Genomic DNA, 20,099 nt, shown 5'->3' with positions numbered 1-20,099 from the left:
GCACTGCTGAGCAGAGGCTGAAGAGAAATACTTTTAAGTGCTAATCACCACCCATACTCACCATATATAACTCAGGAACATGTCCAGGTTACCACATCTGTGGTCACATGGAGAATATGATGATCTGAGTTAATACCCTCTCCAGAGGCCCCTGAATAACATGCACATGTGAAAAAACATACCCGACAGGAGGCACCCTTCTTTCAGCCTAAACTCCTAACTTTGGCACATTTCCTCACTAAGGAGAGGCTTGGGCCAAGTATCTCTGCTTTGAAGCATACATGACAAATAGTTTTCCTTACAGTAATATGTTCTGACCTTGAAGGGCTATGATGTTTCCAAATATATTCTAGTTACTCGGTGCAAAAATAATTAGCTTTCAGAGATGTCAGTGTTTACTCAAGAGGGAACATCATGCTCCTTTATCTGATGCTACAATTCGGAGTCTTTCCAATGTATCCTTCCTGATAAATTGGGTTGTATTTCCATAGTTTTAACTTTTCTGAGATGTCTGTATGTTTTATTTCTGCTGCAAGTATGCAGTAACCCTAGACCTGGCATGTTTTAATCATTAAAATATTTATGTTTAAATGATAATCTACTTCTGTAATGTTCTAAGTTCCTCTTGCTTGTACGTATAAAGAAAGGAAACTTTGCAGATGCATTAAAAATGCCTGAAATAACTCCAGTGGAAATGGCAGATATCTAAATAAAAGGCAAATATGGAATTGTAACTGGACTGACCTCAATAATCAAAATACTGTTGACCAAGTATAATAATGAAAGAGGAAAAAAATGAAGGGAAAGAGTGGAGCTTCAAGGAGAAAACTTGCAGAGCTGGTATTGCTGGTATTGCTCCTCATTTTGTGGTTCCCTTTGTTGTTCATTAAGTGAGTAGCGGAGCTCCATGCACATCATTAGGTACTTTTGCTTCCAAATTAGTTCTTGTTCCCTGGGTCCATTTCCGTTCCAAGTCAGAAGAAATGTTTTAGTAGTCTGTATCTTTTAGTCTCAGACCCCTATCTTGCCCTTCCCTCTCTTTGTTTTCTATACCTGTTTGTTTGTTGTTTGTTTTACTATTATAGACATTTGTCTGCTTTATTTTAAAATTTTACATATAAGTGATATCATACAGTATTTCTTTGTCTGACTAGCTCACTAGGGACTAGGTCTATCCATGTTGCTACATAGGGCAAAATTTTATTATTTTTGTGTCTAATATTCCACTGCATATATATATATATATATATATTAGATAGATAGATAGATAGATAGATAGATATATGTATCCCCTGGGCTTCCCAGGTGGCACTAGAGGTAATTAACCCACCTCCCAGAGCAGGTAGATGTAAGAGACGTGGGTTTGACCCCTGGGTTGGGAAAAGCTCCTGGAGGAGGACATGGCAACCCACTCCAGGGTTCTCGCCTGAAGAATCCCATGGATGGAGGAACCTGGTGGGCTGCCATAGGGTTGGACACAACTGAAATGAATTAACACGCATGCAGCTATATCCCATATCTTCTTTATCCATTCATCTCTTGACAGACACTTACAATACTTCCATATCTTGGCTCTCATAAATAGTGCTGCTGTGAACATTGGGGTGCATGTAACTATTGAAATTAGTGTTTTTGTTTTTTCCAGGTATCTACCCAGGAGTAGAATTTTTGGATCTTATGGTAGTTCTGTTTTTAGTCTTTTGAGGAACTTCAACTTCATGCCACACTTGATCCTTAGTTATTGAGCACTAATTTCACTTACTAAGGCAACTAAAACTTCTGGGAGAATAGCTAATACTATATCTTAAGGTAGAATGAATACACATGGATCTGAAATAATTTCTTGCAAGAAAGCAACGATATTTTCAGAAATGTTTGGTGCGTGTTGTGTTGAAAAGGACTAAGAGGCTAGCACAAAAGAAGTCTGTTAGTGGCCAAACCCAAAATTTGAGCATTAGCAAGATAAAAATTATAGCCAGTTGGAACAGACAAGGATTTAAAGAAGCTCTGTGGCTATGATTAGGTGGCTTAGGGAGCTTCCCTGATAGCTCAGTTGGTAAAGAATCCGCCTGCAATGCAGGAGACCCTGGTTCAACTCCTGTCCGGGAAGATCCTCTGGAGAAGGGATAGGCTACCCGCTCCAGTATGCTTGGGCTTCCCTTGTGGCTCAGCTGGTAAAGAATCTGCCTATAATGTGGGAGACCTGGGTTTGATCCCTGGGTTGGGAAGATCCCCTGCAAAAGGGAAAGGCTACCCACTCCAGTATTCTGGCCTGGAGAATTTTATGAACTGTATAGTCCACGGGCTCGCAAAGAGCTGGGCACAACTGAGCAACTTTCACATGGCTGTGATTACACTAAAATGGGGAAACTAACGCAAAGCGACAAAGAGTGTTTGTAATGCACTTGAGTTTCTAATGATATCTATGTGTGTGCCTGCGTGCTCAATCACGTCTGACTCTTTGCGACTCTCTGGATTGTAGCCCGCCATGTTTCTCTGTCCACAGAATTTTTCAGGCAAGAATACTGGAGTGAATTGCCATTTCCAACTCCAGGGGATCTTTCCCACCCAGAAACCTTCGATTCCTGCATCTCCTGCATTGGCAGGTAGATTGATTACCACCATGCCACCTGGGAAGTTCAATGTTATCTATAGGAGATGCTGTTTATGGTATAATCAAATGACAAATATTAGGCACTATAGTTTTGACTGTAGTCAATCAAAATATTATAAAATACATAGATGGATTTTTTTTAAACAGAAAACGGAAATGCAGAAAGGCATGTTAAAATATGAAAGAAGTTTGCATTAAGTGTTTGCCTCATTCAGTGTTTCTTGTAATGAAATCAACATAGCTCTTTTTTTGGACTAGTATAATAACTTATACTTTTGTTACTCAGCCTGTAAAATTGTGGTTGTCCTCCATGAGACAAAATTTAATAGTGTTGTGAAATGTCATGTGGTTGTCTGGAAATGAAAGTTTATATAGAGAACCGAGCCCAAGATTGTGGTGTGGCAAGGACATAATAATCAGGGAAGGTAGTTATATTATATGCCCCCTTTTTTGGGGAAAGAGTAACTGCCTTTCATACATGTCTATGGGGAGATGGAGTTGTGCCTCTAAATAACAAACTTTGGTCACTGCAACCTCAAGACTTCTTTTAGGGACTGGTTTGGTTTGTGTCTGCCTTGCTGCTGAGACTCTTTGGGGGCAGCTTGTATGGAAAATTACAGGATTTTTTTTCTTGGGGGAGGGAGAGGAGTGTGGTGGGACAAGGAGGAAATGCTTTTTCCTCACTCATGATATTTTCTTGCATAGGAAAAGGAGTGATTCTTGCTGAAACATCCCTGGCCTCGCTTGCCCTTCGGTCATTCTTTGCCTGGGGCGGGGGAAGGTATAAATTAGATTGCTGAGATTTAAAGAAGAAATGGGCATGTGTAGCCCAGTTTCTTCTGCCTGCATTCCGCTCTAACGAGTAGATTACCAGTAAGGTGTGGGCGGTATCTGCTCCTTAGCACAAAAGTCTTCCCCGGGGGCATGCCTGCTCTGGGGCCAGCCTTGGCTGTGACTGCATAGCAGCCTGATTCTGTGATTCATTATTAGTCCCAAAGACAGAAATCACATTCTACAGCCTGTCCTTTATCGGGAATGCAGGTGCCAGTGTATTTCAACAACTGTGATGTACTTCTCATACTTGTTATTCTTGGAATTCCAAAATGCCTTACAATCCATGAGATATTCGATTTGAAGAAATACAATGCTTTGTTCTTTCATCCACTGTTTCTTTGTCTTATTTCATAATTTGTTCAGATCCTGGGTAGGAAGAAAATGGCTGCTATTTTTGGGGGCCCAGCAGATTGTAACATATATGTTTAAAAAAACCAGTAAAATCCTAATTAAAGAAGAAGTCAAAGTATTTAATCTGCAGGATATTTTTGTCCATACTCAGAGAACACCTCCAAGTAGAAACTACATTTCGGCCACCAAATAACAAGAAAGCTTGAATTTATTCTGCAATGGAAAAGACGTTGGAAAACCCTGAAAAACCATGGTACATATAGAAACCAGAAACAGTAGGTCAAATATATGGGGTTTAAAAAGTATTTTGTCCCAATGAAACACATGGGGCTTGTTAAGAGTATACTATATATTGGAAGAATAAACTGGGGGATTGATAGTTTATGTAGTTTAATAAGTGGATTACAATGAAAAGATATATATTTTTTCTACTAGCACTAAACTATTGTATCAAAATAATATTGTGAAAAAAGTAATGAGGCAAGGACATGCAGAGAAAACACCATATACTCTTTTCTTATGGAGAGACAATAAAGAATAAAAAGATGCTTTAAGAGATTGAGGCTTATTGAATTGAGCATATTCAGAAGTGAACTCAGAAGGGCAATAATATTTTAAGGGAGAATGAAAGGCATAAAGGTTATCTAGTGGAAACAATTAATAAATTCAAGAGAACATACTGTTCAGCCCCACCTTAAGAAAAAATAGAAAAGGGAAATCTCAAAATAATAACAAAAATGCATCAAGAACAATAATAATAGCAACAAAACAAGAGAGAAACCACCTACCAAGGGTAGAATGTTTCCATTCTTTTAATCACAACATTTTATGAATTTAAAAACAAAGGGACAGTTTAGTAAGATGAAAGTTTCAGTCGTGACTGCACTGGGCAGAATCTGCAGGACCAAAAACAGGAAGACCTACTGTATGGCATAAGGAACTCTATTTAATATTCTGTAACGACCACATGGGAAAAGAATCTAAAAAAGAGTAGATATGTGTATGTGTATAAGTGATCACTTTGCTATTCAACAGAAACTTACCTAGCATTGTAAATCAACTATACCCCATAAAAATTAAAAAAACAAAAGCAAAAAACAAGCAAACAAAAAAAAAACCCATGGCAACATGAGTCTTCCTTATAGTAATGCCATTATAATGAGGAAAGCCATATGCAAAATTTAGAGGTGGAATCCAAATGGTCTTCTGAAACCTACCTGGGCAGAGGTACAAACTGGTGTTTGGAAAGGATTTGTGTCACAGACAAAGGGCGCAGGCACAAAGGAAAGAATTCAAGTGCGAATATAATTCAAACGTGTGCCCAAGGAGTGTAACTTGAGTCTACGTGAAGATGAGTTGTCCCTCACAGACTCTGGTTGCTCAGACAGTAAGGAATCTGCAATGCGGAAGACATGGGATCGATCCCTGGGTCGAGAAGATCCCTAGGAGAAGGAAATGGCAACCCGCTCCAGTATTCTTGGCTGGAGAATCCCATGGACAGAGAAGTTTGGCTGTCTATAGTCCATAAAGTCGCAAAGAGTTAGACACCACTGAGCGACTAACACTAATACCTGTGAGGCCGTATTGCTTTATCTTGTCTGTTAACCAATATCTATACCTAGAAAGACAGCTGAGCTGATGAAGCAAGCTTTCTGTTCACTCACTTGATTCAGGACTGGAGGTAAATGACAACCTGCTTTTGTCTGGCAGGACTGAGTCTGCCAGAGAATTTTCTCAGCATAGAATAGAGATTACACAGAAGCTGCATCTTGCTCAACTTTGAAGCTTCCAGAGTGAATGTCATATAGGTAGTAGAGAGTTAATGCACATACTGTGATTTGAATTAGCTGACAGCAATTAGGGCAGCTCTGAAGGAATCAGGAGCAGGGTTCATACGCTTGATGGAAGAGGAATGGAAGGAGGCTGGCACAGGACTTTATGTGGTTGTAAATGTAAGTGCCTCTATAGCCTTGGAGGTAGGAAAGATGTCACAGATTGAAGGGCTTGTCGTGTATGACTTTAGTTCTGCCTAACTAAAAGTAGACAGAATCTCACTCTTTAATGAGGACCTGCTTACTCTTTGTGTGTGTTAGTCACTCAGTCGTGTCAACTCTTTGCAACCCCAGGGACGGTATAGCCTGCCAGGCTCCTCTGTCTGTGGGATTTATCAGGCAAGAATACTGGAGTGGGTTGCCATTCCCTTCTCCAGGGGATCTTCCCTACCCAGGGATTGAACCTGGGTCTCCTCTATTGCAGGTGGATTCTTTACCATCTGAACCACCAGGGAAGATTGCTTACTCTAGTATGTCAACTTAACTACAATGTTTAAACTACCATTCCATCATTTTTAGAGAACAGTTAGTGTCAGTAGTCATGAGATTTAATTGTAGGTGAGATCGTGGGCTTTCTGGGTTGAACAGAACAGGTAAGGCCATAGTGTAGAGCATGGAATTTTTAGGAAAAACATTCTAGTGTTATAGCCAATCGTAGTATTTCTGGGAAACTATGTATTTCTATGTAAAATCATAGCATCTCTGGAAGACATGGATTTTTGGGTAGAAAGATCAAGTTCATATCTGGGCAGAATGAGTTAATTTAGAAAATACAATCTTGAACAAGGGTTAATGTCTTCACAAAGTAACTTATGATGGACTCAATTCTGAATTTGTTGGCATACTGGAGAAACTGGAGCACTAGGTTAAAAAGGGTGACAAGAAGAGAGTCAAACCAGACAAAATAATGAAACAATGGAACTGGTATCTGCTGGCACTTGGAAAGGGGACAGCAAGGTGGGTATCAGCAGGTGGTCATAAAACTTGAAGATAAAACTCATACCTTCATCAGCTTAGAGAGTCAGGGGTGCCTAAGCTTTGTATTAATCATTCCTGTTCCATTTCCCTTCTCTATTTGTTTGGAGGTTTCACACACTTTTTCTTCATTCAGTTGTTATCCTAAAATTGAACACACACATTTAACATATCAGAGTCTAAAGTTAATAATATCAAGGACCCTATTACACGTTGAACCCATTTATTTCTTCCCATATTGTATGCTGCTGCTTTTTGTATTTTAAATCTGTCTTGTTGCTTTCAAGCTCACATTAGGTTTTTTTAAATGTAGTGTTACTTTAGATTTTCTTTGTTTCTTATTCATGTTTGTATGTATCTAGTATGACTTAACATCTACTTGATATATATATATATATATATATATATATAAACTTTTTATTTTATATTGGAGTATAGTTGACTAACAATATTGTGACAGTTTCAGCTATACTGCAAGTGATTCATTTATACATTTTTTTCCATTTAAATTGTTACATAATATTGAGCAGAGTTCTCTGTGCTATACAGTAGATCCTTGTCGGTTGGTTATCCATTTTAAATATAGCAGTGTGTAGATGTCAATCCCAAACTCCCTAACTATCCCTTCCACCGCCCCCCCCACTCCCCCGGCCTTATCCCCTGGTAACCATAAATTCATTTTCTAAGTCTGTGAATCTGTTTCTGTTTTGTAAATAAGTTCGTTTGTATCCTTTTTTCCCCCCACATTTCATTGACAGTGTTTTATTGGCCTTTTGGATAGACATGGAAATTTATTTTCCAGGACAGATGATCCCATCATACTTCCGTTGGAGTCAGCACATGACCTCCTCTTTGCTGATTCTTTAGCCCCAGTGCAGCTCCTGTGCTTCTTGTCTGAGATGCTGAAACCCAGCTTACCCAGTACCAGATACCACATGTAAGTGATATAATGCTTCTTTTTCTCTGCCTGGCTCCCTTCACTCAGTACGACAATCTCTAGATCCATCTATGTTGCTGCAAATGGCATTATTTCATTGTTTTTTAATGGCTGAGTAATATTTCATCATATGTATGGGCTACATCTTTATCCATTCCTCTGTTGATGGACATTTAGGTTGCTTCCATGTCTTGACTGTTGTAAACAGTGGTGCAGTTAACATTGGGATGCATTGTTCCTTTCTGACCATCTTTTCCCAGGAGTGGGATTGCAGGATCATATGGTAGCTCTATTTTAGTTTTTGAGAAATCTCCATACTGTTCTCCACAGTGTCTGTACAATTTACATTCTCACCAATAAAGTTAGGAGGGTTTCCTTCTCTCCACACTCTCTTGGGCATTTATTTTTTTGTGAATTTTTTGTTTATAGCATTTCTGATTAGTATGAGGTGATATCTCATTGTAGTTTTGATTTGCATGTCTCTAAGGCACCCCCCTCCAGTACTCTTACCTGGAAAATCCCACGGATGGAGGAGCCTGGCAGGCTGCAGTCCATGGGGTCACTAAGAGTCAGACACGACTGAGCGACTTCACTTTCATTTTTCACTTTCATGCATTGGAGAAGGAAATGGCAACCCACTCCAGTACTCTTGCCTGGAGAATCCCAGGGACGGGGGAGCCGTCTATGGGGTCGCACACGACTGAAGCGACTTAGCAGCAGCAGCAATGCTAATTAGTAATTTTGAACATCTTTTCATGTGCCTCTTGGTCATCTATATGTCATCTTTAGTGAAATGTCTTTATAGGTCTTCTGCCCATCTTTTGATTGGGTTCTTTGTTTTGATGATATTAAGCTCCCTGAGTTGTTTGTAGATTGTTGATATACATCTTTCAGAATTTCCTTTAGTGAAAGTCTATTGGTGGTAAATTTTTTGTTTTTCTTTTTTGGTAATCATGTTTGCTACATTCATGAAATCAGTATTTCTGGGTATAAAATTTAAGGTTCGCAGTAACTTTATCTTTCATTGAAGATCAATATACTGTCTTCTAGTTTGTAGTATGACTATTAGGATTATAGATGTATATCTGTCACTTTTTTTAAGGTAACCTTTCACTTGGGAGCTTTTCAGATTTTCTCATTTTCTTTATTGTTCTTAAACTCTATTATAATATGTTTTGATGTAGATTTCTTTTTAAATATCCTAGTTGAGATTCACCAGTTTCTCTATAATCATGGGTTCATGTCTTTAGTAACCAGGATTCAAATATTGCCTCTGCTGTACTTAATATTTATTCCCATCTAGACTTCAATTAAGTGTATACTACACATTTGTCCTTGAACTTTCGTGTTTTAACTTTTATTCTCTTGTTTATCTTTCTGTTCTTTTAATGTTGCTCATTAGATAACTTCTTACTAAACCAACATTCCAATTTATTGTCTCTTCATATCTATCTAACAGCTATACATTTATCCATTCACTTTTAAATTTCAGTTATTACACTGTTTCTTTCTGGAGCATGTATTTTGTTATGTTTTGCATACTTTTAATTCATTAAAATTATTTTAAACTGTCTTTTACTTCTTTAGAGATTATCAATTAAAATGATTTTGTATTTTATCCTTGATTATTCCAATATTTAAAATCTTTATAGGGCCTCCTTTTGTCTACTGTTTCTGTGGACTGTCAGTCAAGGCAACATTTTTTTCCTTTGCTTACTGATTTTTAATTAAGAAGCCACTCATTTCTCTTGGAAAAATATTTCTGAGTCTCTTTGACAGCTATTGTGATATATTTTCTGCAGATGATACTGCACTTGTTTCTGCCTGGTACTTTGGGGTGGTTAAAGTCATAGTATATCCTCGACTTACTTAATGACTTGAGATTATTTTGGATGATACAGGCTATGTAATTTAAAACTGCAAATCCTTTTGAGGGCCAGCTTGTAATTATGACCTTTCATGTTGAAACTTGTCTGCTAGACTCCACTCCATGTTTTAGTTCCAGGGCAGTTTTCTTTGTTGTTTCTTGAAAATGGACTTCCATCTAGGTTTACTTCTGCATCACACTTACAATGAGTATATAGCTCTTGCGATTTCAGCTTTATAATGAGGTATCTCTTGTTAGAACCACCATTTGGAGGACACTAAGCTTCATCTTCTTCTTCAAGTACTATGAAGGCCTGTAGAAATACAAACTAAATTTATCTAGATTTGAAAATTGCTTTCAGACTATATCTGACTTCAAAAATCTGTTTATTTCCCTGAATGTTCAGCTTTGCTTATATATTGATTAGTAAATTCTTTATTTTTTTATTTGAAAACCTGGGCTTTTCATTGTCTTTAGCAGAAGGATGTATCTAACCAGTCATATTGAAACAGACAAGACTGGGAAAGAGGAAGGTAGAAGATGAAAAAGTATCATTTTACTGAAATAGAAATTTGTATTTTATTGGAGATTTCAGATGTTTTCTTTTTTTTCCCCAGATGTTTTCTTAATCCATTATCATATATAATAGAGAATTAAAGCATTATTATTAGCATAGAATGAGCCCTAGACAAACATGTCCTTCATCCAAATTGGTCAGCAATAAGGAAGTATTTTCTTAAATTTCTTACTTAAAGGTGTTTCTTTCTGTTAGGCACACGTGCAGCCCAAGTTTAGGGCTTCCCAGGTGTCTCTGATGGTAAAAAATCCGCCTGACAATGCAAGAGACACAGGTTCAATCCCTGGGTCAGGAAGATCCCCTGGAGTAGGAAATGGCACCCTACTCCAGTATCCTTGCCTGGAAAATTCCATGGACAGAGGAGTCTGGCAGGCTATAGTTCATGTGACTGCAAGGAGTCAGACACGATGGAGCAGAGCACATAGCCCAAGTATACTTTTATCCTTCATCATGTTTGCCTTTGATCCATTTATCAAAAAAACACAAACCTTCTTGAAAGGGGCAAGATTTCCTGTCAATATAGTATGATATTGCCAGTAAAGAGAATTCTGTTGCCATCGTGTTGGTTGTTTTTGTAGTTGTTAATATTTTACATATGTGCTGTGTTTTCAGTGAGTACTTCAGCGGAAAAGAGTTCTGCTATTTCTTTGTTGATTTATTTTTACAAAGGATCTGCCCAGAATCTATGAAAAAGATGATTTTTCCTTGTCGTTAATGATCTTATGCAAAATTACTCATTACAGTTGTGATATATATTTTCTGTATCATGAATGACTGTGATTCATTTATTTTGGTGGTCTAGGCATTTTAGATATTTCCAAATAAAGTCTAACTGCCGATATCTCTGTGGCATAGACCATTGCTTTTCTGTTAATTTCTTTGTCCAAACAAATCAACTAGAAGTTGATTTATTCACTTTGCTATTGTATTCAATTCAGCATTGTCCAGGAAATAGATTTTGGTGTCTTATTTTATTCAGTCTGAAAACTCTTGGCCTGTTTCATTTGCATTCTCCCAAGCTCTGTCACATTATAACCTTCTTTATCTGCATGTCCTATTTTATTTTATTTTTTTTTTATTGCTGCTGTAACAAATTGCCACAAAGTTGGTTGCTTAAGATAACATCTATTTATTGTGTGTTTACAGCTCTGGAAGACTGAAATCAGTTTTCCTGAGCTAAAAATCAAGGTATTCCCTTGGTAGTTCTTGTTGAGTTTCTGTTCTGTTTCTTTTTCCATCTTCTAAAGCATCATTTTTGCATTCCTTTCCCCTGGGCTCTTTATCTTCAAAGCCTGAAGTGTTACATTGCTTTCTTTGTGTCACATATCCTACTGCCTCTCTCTTATAAAGACATCTGTTATTGCACTTAAGCACCACCCAAATAATCCAGAATAATCCTCCCATCCAAAAATCCTTAGATTATTTGCATTTGGAAAGTCCATTTTGCTGTTTAAAGTAACATTTACAGTTTCCAGGGCTTATGCCTTGCCAGGATGGATGAGTCACAAGCTGGTATCAAGATTGCCAGGAGAAATATCAGTAATTTCAGAGATGCCAATGTGTGAAGATGTGCTCACTCAGTCCTGTCCAACTCTGCAGCTTCATGGACTGTAGCCCGCCAGGTTTCCCTGTCCATGAAATTTCCCAGACAAGAATACTGGAGTGGGTTGCCATTTCCTCCTCCAAGAGATCTTCCCAACCAAGGGACTGAACCTGTGTGTTTTGCATCTCCTGCATTGGCAGGCAGATTCTTTATCATCTGAGCTGTCAGGGAAGCCCAGATATGCCGATGATACCACTCTAATGATAGAAAGCAAAGAGAAAGAACCTTTTGATGAAGAAGAAAGAGGAGAGTGAAAAAGCTGGCTTAAAACTCAACATTGGAAAAAAAACTAAGATCATGGCAGCCGGGAAAAAAATGGAAACAGTGATAGATTTTATTTTCTTGGGCTCCAAAATCACTGCGGATGGTGACTGCGGTCATAAAATTAAAAGACGCTTGCTCTTTGGAAGAAAAGCTATGCCAAACCTAGACAGCATATTAAAGATCAGAGACATCACTTTGCTGACAAAGGTCTGTAGAGTCAAAGATGTGCTTTTTCCGGTAGTCATGTACAGATGTGAGAGCTGGACCATAAAGAAGGTGGAGAGCCCAAGAACTGATGCTTTTGAATTATGCTGGACTCTTGAGCATCCCTTGGACAACAAGGAGATCAAACCAGTCAGTCCTAAAGGAAATCAATGCTGAGTATATATTGGGAGGACAGATGCTGAAACTGAAGCTCCAGTACTTTGGTCTCTTGATGCAAACAGCTACCTCATTGGAAAAGACCCTGATGCCGGGAAAGATTGAGGGCAAAGGATAAGGGGACAATAGAGGATGAGATGGTTGGATGACATTGTCGACTCAATAGACGTGAGTCTGAGCAGATTCCAGGAGATAATGAAGGGCAGGGAAGCTTGGAAGCCAGATAACCATGATGGTGTGAGCACTCACCTAGAGGCAGACATCCTCGAGTGCGAAGTCACATGGACTTAGGAAGCATCACTGTGAACAAAGCTAGTGGAGGAGCTGGAGTTTCAGCTGAGCTATTTCAAATGCTAAAAGATGTTGCTATTAAAGTGTTACATTCAATATGCCAGCAAATTTGGAAAACTCAGCAGTGGTCACAAGACTGGAAAAGTTCAGTTTTCATTACAATCCCAAAGAAGGGCAATGACAAAGAATTTTCAAACTACCACACTATTGCACTGATTTCTCATGCTAGCAAAGTAATGCTAAAAATTCTCCAAACTAGGCTTCAATTCTATGTGAATCAAGAACTTCCATATATTCAAGCTGAATTTAGAAAAGACAGAGGAACTAGAGATCAAATTGCCAACATCTGTTGGATCACAGAAAAAGCAAGAGAATTCCAGAGAAAGATCTACTTATGCTTCATTGACTATGTTAAAGCTTTTGACTGTGTGGATCACAGCAAACTGGAAAATTCTTCAAGAGATGGGAATACCAGACCACCTTACCTGCCTCCTGAGAAACCTCTATGAAGGTCAAGAAGCAACAGTTAAAACTGGATATGAAACAACAAACTGGTTCCAAATTGGGAAAGGAGTATGTCAGGGCTGTATATTGTCACCCTGCTTATTTAACTTACATGCAGAGTACATCATGTGAAATGCCATGCTGGATACAGCACAAGTTGGAATCAAGATTGCCAGGAGAAATATCAATAGCCTCATATATGCAGATGACATCACTCTTATGGCAGAAATCGAAGAGGAACTAAAGAGCCTCTTGATGAAGGTGAAAGAGGAGAGTGAAAAAGCTGACTTAAAACTCAACATTAAAAATAGTAAGATCATGGCATCTGGTTCCATCACTTCATGGCAAACACATGGGGAAACAATGGAAACAGTGAGAGACTTTATTTTCTTGGGCTCCAAAATCACTGCAGATGGTGACTGTAGCCATGAAATTAAAAGATGCTTGCTCCTTGGAAGAAAAGCTATGCACAACCTAGGCAGCATATTGAAAAGTGGAGACATGACTTTCCTGACAAAAGTCCATCTAGTCAAAGCTATAGTTTTTCCAGTAGTCATGTATGAATGTGAGAGTTGGACCATAAAGAAGGCTGAGCACCAAAGAATTGATGTTTTTGAACTGTGGTGTTGGAGAAGACTCTTGAGAGTCGCTTGGACTTCGAGGAGATCAAACTAGTTAATCCTAAAGAAAATAAACCTTGAATAGTCATTGGAAGGACTGATGGCTGAAACTGAAGCTCCAGTACTTTGGCCACCTGATGCAAAGTGGAGACTCGTTAGAAAAGACCCTGATGCTGGGGAATAATGAAGGCAGGAGGAGAAGCAGATGACAGAGAACAAGATGGTTGGATTGCATCACTGACTAAACAGACATGAGTTTGAGCACACTCTGGGAGATAGTGAAAGACAGGGGAAGCCTGCTGCAGTCCATGTGATTACAAAGAGTCAGACATGACTGAGCACCTGAATAACAATAATAACAAGGGAAGCCTGGCATGCTGGGTCCATGTTAGTGACTGAACAACAATAGTCACTTCAGCCATATCTGACTCTTTGTGACCCCATGAACTGTAGCCTGCCCCAGGCTCCTCTGTCCATGGAATTTTCCAGCTAAGAATACTGAAGTGTGTTGCCGTTTCCTCCTCCAGGGGATCTTCCTGACCTGGGATCAAACCCACATCTCCTGCATTGGTAGGTGGATTCTTTACCTTTGAGCCATGTCAGAAGCCCTTCCAGGGCTTAGGAGCTGAATATCTTGGGGGCACCATTTTTCATCCTACCATATCAATTGTTTCAGTTCTTTCCTCTGCCATCACAGTTTGTAGCCATCCTTTCAGTTTGATTTGCTAAGATAGTAAAACCACTGTCAGAAGGCTCAAAGTTGTAGTAGTAAAAACTGATAATGATACCTTCATTTCCCCTTTTCATCTTATGTGGAGTCACCTATTTTGTCCTGTTTTCAGATATAATATTTTATAATTTCAAAATGGACTAGAATAGGCTTTAAGAAGTTAAAATAATGAATATTGCCTCTCAGTGTTGTTCCTAGCTCCATTATTATCTAATACTGAAAATTAGGTTCAGTGTGTTCAGCCAAGATACTATTTTCCTCCTCAGTTAAGATTTCTGGTCATTTTTTATATTCATGGTCAACTAGAAATGCAGGCACAGGGTTGTGATGTGTATATATGAGGTTGGGGGGCAGACAGAATGGGGCAGAATATTCTTAATGGCAAAAAATTAGATGTTGAGCCTGAGAGGAGCCACGTGACAATAGCACATAAGAATTGGGTATTGATAAGCAAAATAACAATAACATTTGAATGATCTAGGTCCTTACTCTTCTGGGTTACATGATAAAATACAAAATATAAATAAATAAATAAATAAATAAAAACAAAACAGGAAATTAGATTTCCTGAAATGTTGGGCATACAGTCCAAACATGGGAAAGTCATCGGGCACATTGAAACATTGTTAATTTTTCTCACAACCCACTTTTCAATAACTTCCTGAAAATCTCCATTTTAGAGTTCCCTAATTTTGTGAAAAACAAAGACCATCAGTCATACATTTTGATTTGGGAACATCAGCTTGAAGGAATCAGATCTGTCGTTCTCATGCAAAACCTATGTCAGGCTAGGTTCTTGTGGTTTGCCATCTGTGCTGAGAATTCTAAGGATGTTTTTTAGGATTGCCTTTCCTTCTGGTGGGGGCCTTTGACATCCCCCCAAATTATATAACTGAAGTCATCTTTCATTAGAGCTTCTCTTTCTCAACCGGGAGACACTATCCTGTTTGTCCTTTACTTCTTTCAAACACTGCTTATATTTTACAGACATAAAGCATTGAGTAAATTATAATTGTTTAGAAAAGTGAAGTGTTAACATTATAAAGTGTTCATGCAGAGTCTTGGTAGAGCCAAGTTTCTGACTCTGTAAGCCAGTGTTCTCCAATATGCTTTTCCTAACTTCTTAATATCAAATGAGGAAGAAAATGGATACAACTCACTTCCTGCATTTGATATCCTGCAATGAAAACAGGATGTTAGCACATGTGAAAGGAAGACATTTAGCATAGGAAGTAGCATATGGACCCCTTAAAAACATTATTTTGGGTTGGATTATGAATTAACCCTGGGTTTCCTTTTTCTGAATTTACATACTTCAATGTTGCCAGCATTCATTTATATTTGGAACAATTCAAGTGTCTTGAAATATTGTTAGCATAATACATATCAAAGAAAAAGGATCATTCTTTTAAAATATTTTTTATCTATTTTTTGTTTTTCTCAGAAAGTCAGATTTGAAATCAGCCGATTCTGGTAAAACATGATGTGCTGTCTGGTGATCTCTGTGCTTTTAATTCTAGTTAAGCTGCTGAAGTTTTTAAAAAATTATTAGAGGACGTTTTGAGAAGATGAGACAAGTATAATGATTTAAAGAGACTAAAGTTATGACATTAAGTTAGCATGTTGGAAAAACCGTTGTCCTTGAGTATTTATGAGGGCTCTCTGGCTATTAATATATTTTAATCCCAGTAAATAGCCACCTTATGAGTAAATAAATTCTATTAAGAGAAAATATATTGTAGGTATGAATGGATACCCTTTGCTTTTATAGCCAGAAAACTGTATACTAGAAAGGGTCATGAGAGGTTATCAGACGGATGGTCTGTTTAAAGGACTACTAGGTACTGGTCTCAGTTTAAAGGGAAGAAATGCTATGTGGGCACTTAGTATTACACTGGTCGTGGAAGACACTTAGCAGGGTATAACAAATACAAATCTAGAGCTTCAGGTACACTATTTGGAAATGTTTGCTTTCCTTACTAAGTTAGGTGAGCTGACATAGGGAACTGAATAAATAAATGCATTTTTGCCCCAATAAGTTTATTTCATTTTTGCCTATATAACTAACAATAGCAATAGCAAAGGAAAATGACTACAGGACAGAATAGCAAGTCACACAAACCTATATTAACAAGATGGGATTAGTAAGTGTTGAAGGGAACTATGTCAATACATGAAAATATGTTATACATTAATATGGAAGAATATGGATAAATTTTCTTGAATTATCACTGCATTAGAAACATATATCAGTTAGTGCTAAAATGGTTTCATTTCACTATCCGTTTTTATGAAGCATAATTATTACTTATTTTCACAAAATAATTTAAATAGTATTATAATTTAAAATTTAAATAGCTTAGGTTTTAAAATAAGAAGTTATTTAAGTATGCAAAAATGCTTAGCAGTTTACTTAGAGACCATTTTTTTTTGTTCTGACTACAAGTGTACTTTCTTATTTGCTACTTAATCCTCTGTTCCTTCCACTGTACAATGTTTTTGCCAAAATGCAGATATTGGACAAGTTAAATGGAAATTCAGATCTTCTCAAAAGATGTTTAAGAAAGCTTTCTCTTCATTTAAAGATTAAGTTCTATTAGTTGTGGAGGCTTAAATGTCTTTTCTACCCTAGTTTCATGTGTGTAAAAGCTTCTAAAGAGAGAGATATTAGTAGACATTTTCTTGAGATGTACATTAAATTTTTGTCCTAAAAATTTGACACAGTAAGGAAATTATATACAGCATAATGTCTAGTTCTGAGTATGTCTCTATTTAAAGATCAAAATAATTGCATATTAAGACTTATTAATATTAAATTACCTGCCTAAGCATATAAGCTAGTTAGTTTTAGAGCTAGGATTGTGTGCATGTGTGTGCTTCAGTCGTGTCTGACTCTTTACCACCCCTTGGACTGTAGCCCACCAGGCTCCTCTGTCCATGGGATTCTCCAGGCAAGAATATTGGAGTGGGTTGCCATGTCCTCCTCCAGGGGACCTTCCCAACCCAGGGATTGAACGTATGTCTCTTATGTCTCCTGCATTGGTGGGAAGATTCTTTACCACTAGTGCCACCTGGAAGCCCAAGCTAGGAGTGACCCTCAAATTTTCATATGTTTTAATGCAATGCTTTTTCCATTATGTACAATTTGTAACTAAATTGATATGTGCATTTTTGTATTTAATATTTTGAGATAATTGAGTTTATTTAATTGAAAATTATTTCTCATCCATATAAAAATGCAGAAGTGGAGTCTTGCAGGAATGAGAATTTAGGGAAAAAAAAAAAAAGAAAGACACACTTGGGCAATGTATTTGGCTCCCTGTTTATCAGCAGTTAAACCTGAGATGGAAACTACATTGAATTACAGTGTTGTGTGGTTTCTGACAACAGAGAACCTATACATTCATTTAAGGAGACAATTTATTTTCTTGAAAGTGAATTCAAAGTTCAAGATATAAGAAGAGTGAGGGTAGAGAGGGAGGTGGGAGGGGGGATCGGGATGGGGAATACATGTAAATCCATGGCTGATTCATGTCAATGTATGACAAAACCCACTACAATATTCTAAAGTAATTAGCCTCCAACTAATAAAAATAAATGAAAAAAAAAGAAGAGTGAAAAAATTTTTCAGAGCACCTGCTATCTTCCATGGGTTGTATTAGCTACTCTATTATGCCACCTCAGTTAATGTTCATAAACACCCTATAAGGCAAGTATAATTACGGTTGTAGATATGAAGAACTAAGTCTCAGAAAGGTTAAATTAATTGCTAGTTACTCTCCCTCAACACCTACTAATTCCCCTCACCAGTAAATCATGATTTGGGCTTCACTGGTCTTAGGTGAATTACGGGAAGGAGAGGAAATAATTATGTACTATAAAGTTTAAAATGGGGAAAAGATCTGAGCAGATACCTCAGTATGAGCCACTAAGGAATTGCAAATTAAAACAATGAGAAATGACTACACACCTGTTAGAATAGCCAAAATCCAAAACCCTGACAACACAAAATGTTGGGGATAGTATGGAGCATCAAGAACTCTTAGTCAAAGAGAGGAAATGCAGAAATGCTACTTCCATTTTGAAAGACAATTCAGCAGTTTCATAGGAAACTAGACGTACTGAACAATTCAGCAGCCGTGCTTCTTGGTATTTACTCAAATGAACTGAAAATTTATGTCTACACAAAAATCTGCACATGGATGTTTATATATACTTTATAATTGCCAAAACTTGCTAGCAACCATTTTTCAGTAGGTAAATGGATAAATAAACTGTGGTGTCCTGGAGAATGTAATATACAGCATAGAGACTATTGTTACAATACTGTATTATACACTTGAAAGTTGCTATGAGAGTGGATCTTAAATTTTTTTACCTCCACCCCCACACAATAGTCATATGGGGTGATGTATGTGTTAACTAACTCCATCGTGATCATCATTTTTCAGTATATTTATGTATTGAATCACTGTGTTGTACACCTTAAGCTTATAAAATGTTATATGTCAATTATATTTCAATAAATCTGGAAAAATTATTAGCGATAAAATAATAATTAAAAAAAAAGCCTCATAGCACCCAGGCAATGGAATATTATTCAGCACTAAAAAGAAATGTACTATCAATCCATGAATAGATGTGGCAAAAACCTAAATGCATATTATTAATTGAAAGAAGTCAATCTGTAAAGGCTAAACACGATGATTCCAGCTATATGACTTTCTGGCAAAGGCAAAACTTATGGAGACAGTTAAAAGATCCATGTCTGCCAGGGCTTAAGTGAAAGAGTGGGATAAATAGGCAGAGCAGAGAGAATTTTTAAGGCAGTGACACTATTCTGTATGATTCTATAATAGTGGATACAAATCATTATACATTTGCCAGAATCCATAGAAGTTACACAAAGCATGAACTCTACCGTAAACTACAGACTTTGGGTCATAATAATGTGTCAACATAGGTTCGTCGATTGTAGCAGTTGGACTGTGGTGTGGAAGAGGCTGTCCTGCATGGGGCAGTAGCTATATGGAAACTCTACTTTCTGCTCAGTTTTGCTGTGAATCTCAAACTGCTCTAAAATGTATTTTTTTTTTTTTTTTTCAAAAGACAAGTGAACCACATGGACCAGAATTTTGGGAAAAAGGATTTACGGAGAGAAAGGGGCCCAAGTGAGAAAGAAGGAAAGGAAGGTCTTTTTTTTTTTTTTTTAAGTTCAGGGAGCTCTTTTAGCAGAGGTAAGGCTGGGCAAGAAACACAAAGGAATATACTGAAATGGATGGATCCACTGGATCCGCCACATGGAAATGGTAAAGATTAGTGAACTGAGGTTGAATCCTTGTAACCACACCTCTTGGAGCAAACGCAAATAAGGCCATTTCAGTATGGCCAGCCACAGGACTGAGCCCTGTCACCATAATTAGACTTCTGTCAAATGGAACTCTGAAGCATTTAGGTGCCTGAGACTTATCTAATGGTGGGCATAATTTGATTCTGGGTTATCTAATTGCCAGCTGCTGAGTGGATATTTGTAAAATGCAATAATTATCTCAGGCAGTTTTTTTTTTCTTTTTCTTTTTAGCAAAACTGCAGTTGCTGCTAATTATGAACAATGCAGTTGGCATTTTATTGGGGTGTCATCTATAGTATGCTAGTCATCACTGGTCAAAAGCATTCAGCTTGTGTTTAGTTTTGGGGATTTTTCTTTTTGACAGCAGCA

The 20,099-nt window shown here is 37.6% G+C and overlaps 1 long non-coding RNA gene across 1 annotated transcript in view; it reads left to right on the top strand.

The window, feature by feature from the left end:
- The window catches only part of LOC139031532 (uncharacterized), a 53,103-nt gene that overhangs the window by 10,878 nt on the left and 22,126 nt on the right, over positions 1–20,099 (top strand). Inside the window, exon 2 of the long non-coding RNA XR_011484031.1 lies at positions 7,409–7,543. This is a non-coding gene — a long non-coding RNA (uncharacterized lncRNA). The remainder of the gene's footprint in view (positions 1–7,408; positions 7,544–20,099) is intronic.

Source organism: Odocoileus virginianus, chromosome 27, assembly GCF_023699985.2.
Source record: "Odocoileus virginianus isolate 20LAN1187 ecotype Illinois chromosome 27, Ovbor_1.2, whole genome shotgun sequence".
Taxonomy (NCBI): domain Eukaryota; kingdom Metazoa; phylum Chordata; class Mammalia; order Artiodactyla; family Cervidae; genus Odocoileus; species Odocoileus virginianus.
The sequence above is the reverse complement of the archived record's forward strand: the minus strand, read 5'-3'. Positions and strand labels throughout refer to the sequence as shown.